This window comes from Pteropus vampyrus, unplaced genomic scaffold, assembly GCF_000151845.1.
Source record: "Pteropus vampyrus isolate Shadow unplaced genomic scaffold, Pvam_2.0 Scaffold493, whole genome shotgun sequence".
Lineage (NCBI taxonomy): Eukaryota > Metazoa > Chordata > Mammalia > Chiroptera > Pteropodidae > Pteropus > Pteropus vampyrus.
Genome location: NW_011889274.1, coordinates 1,109,730 through 1,110,821, shown reverse-complemented (window position 1 = coordinate 1,110,821; position 1,092 = coordinate 1,109,730). Strand labels below are relative to the sequence as shown.

At 37.5% G+C, this 1,092-nt stretch overlaps 1 pseudogene; it reads left to right on the top strand.

The window, feature by feature from the left end:
* Nucleotides 1-740: 740 nt before the first annotated feature.
* LOC111732815 lies at nt 741-859 on the top strand (annotated as a pseudogene).
* Nucleotides 860-1,092: the final 233 nt, after the last annotated feature.

The following is a 1,092-nucleotide window of genomic DNA, read 5'->3' as shown; positions in this document are numbered from 1 at the left end:
GAAAACTTACTTTGGGTTGAGGAACAGAAAATTCAGTCAGCCAGAGCAAAATAGAAATCCAGTCTGTAAATATCTCAGAAACAAAGAAGAAAATCTAAGAACTAAGGAATCCATTGGCAAGAAGGTCTCATGCTGTCATTCACTTCCCTGTTTCTACTTATATTTTTTCTTCCAAGAACAAGCCCCAATTACAGAATTTCTAGGACTATCCATACCTGTGGTGAGAGTGGTGAGAGGAGTGAGCGGTGAGAGCAGCGTTTAACAGTTAAAGAGTGGAGACAGACTGCCTGGGCTAAAAGCCTGAGTCCATCACTTTCCAGCTGTGAGGCATTAGTCAATTACTTAACTTCTGTGAGTTGTTTTTAAAATGGGGCTGAAAATAGCCGCTGCTTCATAGAGCTGTTGGGAGGATTGAATGAATTAATCCATGGAAAGAACTTAACTCAGAGACTAGAAGATTCAGCGTGAGTAGAAGTTCAGGGTAAGAAACATATGTAATTTTTCATGTAGAACTAAAACGAGTTCTCTTCCTAGTCATTTGTTTTTATCAAATAATTACCGCAATGTCCTTTAGAAGGAAAAATTCTGCCAACTAAAAGAGATAGCCCTTTGAGTAGAAATAAAAGCACAAAAATATATCGCCAATCTAAAACTTTACAAAAGAAGTAAAGTTTTATTTGTTAATTGATGTATTAGTTCAAATAAAGGTTTGGTTATAGTTTTTAAAAAGCAGTTACTTAGTCTATGGCCGTGCTATCCTGAACAAGCCCAATCCTGTCCGATCTTGGAAGCTAAGCAAGGTCGGGCCTGGTTAGTACTTTGATGGGAGACCACCTAGAAAGACCAGGTGCTGTAGGCTTAAAAAATAAGGGATTGTAAACTGACAAGGTCCTTGCAATCTGTGAGGTCAACCAAGGGTTGCCTCACCTAAAAAAAAATAATAATAAAAATTAAAAAATAAATAAAATAAAAAGCGGTTGCTTAAATAATATAACAATATACAGGCAATTAAGAATTGGATTCATCACTCTGCAGTCCTCTGGACCCCAAGCTTCTTCCAAGCTTCTGTTCCACCATCTCTTAAAGTGAGCT